Below are 6,000 nucleotides of genomic sequence, written 5' to 3'. Positions count from 1 at the left end.
GATACAGTATCCCACTTAGAAAATTACCTCTATTAACTTGATCTGGCTCTTTCTTGGAGACCTAAAGCCTTAGAAAGTTGTCTAGAACATTGTGAGAATGAGTGACCTGTGAGCCCAGGTCATAGTCAGGATATTTCAGAAAAGGAATGCGAAGTCAGGTTGTTTTATATTGGAGGCTGTTCTCTATCCACTGTATTAGGCTGCCTCTCTTCTTAGTAAGACAAAAATGGTGTTCATATTCTCTGAAAATTTCTGTATCACTAGCATGAACTTGATCTGATAGACTGATATATAACCTATATTTTATTATACACACACTTGATAAAAAGAACTAATATCACCCTAAAGGCTTTAAAGCAGATCCCTGTTTGGGTTGACAAGGACAAGGTACTGGGACTTAAAATGATGACATTTTGAGGAAGAACTTTTGAAATTAATTCTGTATATAAGAGAAAGGGTTGGAGAACAATAAAGTGAGGAGCAAAAATTGCTATGCCCATATGCTGGTATGAACTTTTGCACTAGACATCTAGAGAAAGTATGGAAATTGTATGCTGGAAAATGCATAACAATAGGTTCTCCAGAGCCCTAGGACTCATTCTTATTTTGAATCTGTGTTACTAGCATTTTCCCCTATCCTTTTCTTAAGTTTGTAGCACTTGCAGATTTCCAAGGTATAAAGGCTCATGCCAAAAATTTAATCTGGAGACAGTACTTGCTGATTCCAGAGTATAACTTTTAATGTCCTCTATTTCTGGGGCAGATCTCAGCAGAAAGTCCTCCTGTTCCAGCTGTCAAATTTGAGAATACTCTACTCTGACTCAGAAGTCCCCCAATCCCTTGTAAGAAATGCAGTAACTGCAATCCCACTCAGGGTTTTACTAGAAAAGCCGATCTCACCTCCTGAAAGCTATGGCCAGATTTCATTTGGTCCTTGGTCATACAATAGTTATTGTCCCAATGTTTAAAACTTCCTTAAAATGACCTTGGAACTGGGGCTGAGAACAGGATGGACCTACAACCTTCCATCCTTGGAGTGGGGGAAAGAGATAAGGTTGTTAACTTGGGGAAAGAGGAGTGGAGAACGCTAACGAAAGATATACTTTCTTGGTAACATTACTTTAATGCTGATTATTCAGGCTAAGAGATTATTCATAGTAGCAGAATCAGAAAAGGATAAGGAGTTGCCCACGAGTGGGAGCAGACAAGAAAGTAAGAATTATTTAATGTTCAAGGAGGAAAAAGGGAAAGCAAGTCTTTCTGAAAGGAACTTTTACACAGTGCTCCTTTCTCCTACCCTTACTTTGATAAAATTGAAACCATTATATATTGTAGCTGTTTTCTTTTCAGTTAGTACTTATGAACTCCATCTGTCTGGTACTTTGGGGTTTTCAGTTGATTGACTTTGGCTAATTTTAGATCAGGTAGCCTCAAAGGATTTGCTTTCACTGAAAATGAGAATCAGCTACCAGTTGACTTAGCCTGTTGATGGCTAGCATTTTATTGATTGATTGTTGTTGAGTTATTTTCAGTTAATTCTTTGTCACCATTTGGTCTCATGTCCAGGGAGCTAGATAGTGCAATAGATAGAAAACTAATCATGGAGTCAAGAGGACCTAACTCAAATACAGCCCCATATAACTGTGTGACCTTGGGCAAGTCACTTAATACTGCCTAAGTTTTCTCATCTGTAAAATGAGCTGGAGAAGGAAATGGCAAGTTACTGCAGTTTTTTGCCAAGAAATTTCTAAGTGGGGTAATAAAGAATTGGACACAACTGAATAACTAACTGACTTAACAATTTCCTGACACCAAGGTCAGTGCTTTATCCTTTACTCTACTTAGCTGCCCAAATTAGCATTTTCTGACAAGATTTATTGATTGGCATTTATAATAACATGATAGCTAGTATTCTGGGTTCTGGTTGAGTTTGTCTTACTCCACCTTTCTTTTTCTGACAAGACACAACTAGGGAGTCTGGATGTTGTAGGTTGGTAATCTGGTGCCCTACACTGAAATTTTCAGTATCTAGAAATAGGTAAGTCCCAGTGGCCAACCTGAAATACTTCAGGAATCACCTCCAATGGCCCAAAATGTAATCTCAAATTGCCCAGTTTGTACTAACTCATATCTAGTCACTCATAACACAATCTATTCTCTCATACCCTTTACCACATACCTTTCTTTCCCACAGTGTATAAAAGTATATTTAAAGAAAGTAAAACAATATTTATATACATACATATATGTGAACACCAACTCTTCATTTTCTGCACACTTAAACTCTATTTTACATTTTGTCACAGACTACCAGAATCGTTTCCTAAAATGACTACTCCACCAATTGCTAGCATCAGAAGAATATCTTGATGCTTTTTTTATACCAAGGTGGGGAGCTGTAGTAATTAATGTCTGAGGACAGCTGTGTGAATTGTATATAGTATTTTTCTTGCCTACCTAATCTTCCTTCCTCTAGGGTTCTTAACCCTAACTTTCTCTTTCATTTGACTTTACCAATTTATAACATGATTATTTTTAATGTAGACTTTTAAAAATAACCATAGGAAGAAGTGTCTGTTCTCTTAAATCAGTACTTTTAGAATAAACAAGAAACACTGGGAAGGAAAAAAGCATTTATTAAACACCTACTATATGCCAAGCATTGTGCACTTTACAAACATTACTTCATTTGACCCTTAAAACCCGGAAGATAGATGCTATATTATCTATTGAAGCATCTGAGACAGACCCAAGTGACATATCTACTATATCTGAGGTCAAATTTGAACTCAGGTCTTTCTGATTCCTGGCCTATTTCTCTATCTACTGTGCTATCTAGCTGCCCATAAGAAAGAACATCTTAGACCAGAACAAAATTGTATCAGTCCAATATGCTTTGATAACAACTGGCTCAAAGATGTTATAGAAGAGCAGATTAGCTACCCTCTAAGACTCATTCTTTAAGGTATATTATTTGTCATTGTAGATATTTTCTCCACTCTTGTCAGACTATCATCTGTCTATGACTTAGTAAATAGTTTTAAGACTTGCTATGCCTGAAAAAATGGTCACTGATAATGAGTTTCTTTGAAATGAGATTGGTCTTTGGACAACAAATTTAGACTCCATCCTTGGATCTTATATTCCAAGGTTTTCAAATTTGGTTAAGTACTACCTTGGCAAAGGATTACCTTCAGAATACAGTGAGGCACTGGAGTAGGTCTTTAGCAATGGATCTTTCTATGACATTAACTCAATAAGATGAGCAAAGTCAGGATTCTAACCCCATCTAGTTCACTTAGGTATATAGATGTTATAAGTTTATCACCTGGGATTTTGCTTACACACTTAATATATCTATTTTTACCTTCATCTTCCTATGGTACTGATGAGGTCCTGGGCATCAGAGTAGGCTTTAGCAGAGAAAACCAGGAATACTAATACAATTATAATACCCCCTGAGGCAGACAGGAAAGGACACAGATGGGATTTTCTCAACCTTAAGTGGACTTTTTGTTCAAATGGACTTTTGATTACAGTACCACCCCAGATGGAGGTTTCTAGAAATCCCACCTTTTATTATATCCAACTAGAAAACCAAGTTATGATGTCAAACCATCAAGGTTGTTTTCCCTATAAAGATGTGCTTATACTGTAGATCCTTGCTAAACTTCTCTAAGAATTTAACGCACCAGTCAATTGGCATCTTCCCCTTCCTCCCAGTTAATTTTAAGTTCCACTAGGGAACTTGTCTTTCCCCTTGTTAACTGCTTTAAAATTCCTTTGCTTGCTAACTTCTCCATGAACTTTGCCTCATTTGCAGCATAATAAAATCTTTGCCCCTTGATTTGGAAGATATCTAAGCCTACAAATTCTTTTGAGGTGACCTGTGACAGTCACCAGTAACCACTATTTTGGGCATCACTCCCAAACTTCATCATTTGGGGGCTAAACTTCATCATTTTGGTGACCTGATATAGGGAGAGCCTGACTGCACCCTATAACCCCAGCAGTACTATACCTCCTAGAGCACTTAGAAAGATTTACAATCTCATTTCAAAGAAACTCATTATCAGTGACATTTTTTCAGGCATAGCAAGTTTTAAAACTATTTACTAAGTCATAGACAGATGATAATCTGACAGAGTGGAGAAAATATCTACAATGACAAAATAATATACTTAAAAGAATGAGTCTTAGAGGATAGCTAATCTGCTCTTCTATAACATCTTTGAGCCAGTTGCTATCAAAGCATATTGGACTGATACAATTTTGTTCTGGTCTAAGATGTTCTTTCTTATGGGCAGCTAGGTAGCACAGTAGATAAGAGAAATAGGCCAGGAATCAGAAAGACCTGAGTTCAAATTTGACAAAACTACTTTCTTCAGGTTTCAAGGGGCTGATGCTGGCAGGAGCATTAGGAAGGCTTGGTGAACAAAGTATATTGGAGAGTTCTAAATATTTCAGTCTATACTTACCCCAAATCCATCTACACCTAGATCATTTTAGTTAACCTTATTTAAGTTTATCTTAAGTTGGAGCTACTGAAATGCTTGGAGTATTCCAGGTAAGAATGCACTATATTTTCATGCAAGAATGAGCATGTTTTCCCTCTTTTGTTTCCCAGAATTTTCTGATGATACTCAGCATTTTTTACTCTTTTTGACAATAGTGTAATCTGAAATCTATAAGGAATATAAAGGACTAGGAGGCATTGTAGTGTAATGAAAAGAACAAGGCCATGGAAATCAGGGGATGTGCAAACTGGATTCTTATCTTGGTCTTCCTCTGGTTAAGTATATGAATCACTAGGTGTAATGGGTATATCAATATCTTATAAGGTTTCAGTTTCCTTATCTGCAGCAATGCAGTTTAAGTGTTGTTGTCCTATAGAATCTTAGCTATTTACTGATGTGATGAATTCCAGAACTGAAAAGAGACTATTTTAAGATGTCAATGTCCCATTAATACTTGGAGGTAGAATTGAGTCAGTATTAGGTGGGCTGCTGAACCGCACCTTTTTACATGTCCTTTAATAAGGAGAATAAAGAATAATAAAAGCTAGCATTCATATAGTCCATAAGATTTACAAAACACTTTACATATTAATTTACAGAAACTCTAGGAGGTAAACACTACTATGATCTCCCATTTTTCAAATGTGGAAACTGAGACACAATGATTAAGGGACTTGCCCAGAGAAGTGGAGAGAGAGGGAGACAGAGAAACAGAGATGAAAAAAGACAGGGACAGAGAAAGAAGAGGAGGGGAAAGTGAGTAAGGTTAGGGTGAGATCCAGGTTATGAAGGATTTTAAAGATTTTTTATTTGATCTTACAGGTGATATGGAGCCACTGAAGGGTAGACCCCAAACAGATTAATTCTCTAAGTTTGAAGGTGTGTGTATTGGTGGGGGAAGGGCTCAATGGAAGGAAGGGTAAAAAAATTCTGTTTGATATTCAAAGCCCTCCATAACCTGCTCTCCCCACCTTTCTTAACTCTCTTTCCACCTGTATCTCAGAAGCAGCTAGTGGCAGAGGAGATAGAGTATGGGACTTGGAATTAGGAAGACCCGAGTTTGAATCTTGTCTCAAACATTACATTTGAAACATTGAGCAAATCATTTAACCATTCTGTGTCTCAGTTTACTCATTTGGAAAATGGGGATGACAATAGCATTCTAATAACTCTTCATGCTGGAGGTGGGTGGAAACAGAACTTTATATAGGGAAACTACAAAGTAGTGAGAAAGGTGAAAGTGTTTGGAAAGTGTTTGAATTTAAAGGCTACAAAATAACTTTTCTTTTTTTCCAAGGAAGATCCCACTCAAAGAAATAACGACAGTCTGTAGGACAATTTAGAGTCTGAAAGGAAAGGAGAGTTTTTAATGACTTTACATTCCATAGAATGCAGTCTATCCTACATTCAAAGTATTATTAACCTGAGTCCTGGCATGGGAGCTAATGACCCTTTAATTTCTCAGTAGAGATCTAGGCAGGAA

Source organism: Antechinus flavipes, chromosome 3 (assembly GCF_016432865.1).
Source record: "Antechinus flavipes isolate AdamAnt ecotype Samford, QLD, Australia chromosome 3, AdamAnt_v2, whole genome shotgun sequence".
Taxonomy (NCBI): domain Eukaryota; kingdom Metazoa; phylum Chordata; class Mammalia; order Dasyuromorphia; family Dasyuridae; genus Antechinus; species Antechinus flavipes.
This window is presented reverse-complemented; position numbering follows the sequence as displayed.